Genomic DNA, 330 nt, shown 5'->3' on the forward strand with positions numbered 1-330 from the left:
AGTTTTTGCAACAGCAGGACACTGTGTTCCTTCCACTTTATTGTCACCAGCTTAATGGGTGTGCAACGAGGATGTTTGACAACAATTTCCTGCTAGGTGGTAGCTGCGGTGTTGTGACCATGAAGTGTAGAAGTATGTCCTAACTTTCATTCCTCTGAATCTTTCTACATTTAATTTCCTACATTACATTTTTTTTTTTTCTGCACAAAGTACCATAAGTGTTTTTTTTTTTTCTTGCACTGAACCATGGCTGATTTGGCTTCCTCAACTCCACCATCTACTATACCACCAGGCTTAGGGGGATGGAATTTGAAAGGCTACATACGCATT

Source organism: Pteropus vampyrus, unplaced genomic scaffold, assembly GCF_000151845.1.
Source record: "Pteropus vampyrus isolate Shadow unplaced genomic scaffold, Pvam_2.0 Scaffold35, whole genome shotgun sequence".
Lineage (NCBI taxonomy): Eukaryota > Metazoa > Chordata > Mammalia > Chiroptera > Pteropodidae > Pteropus > Pteropus vampyrus.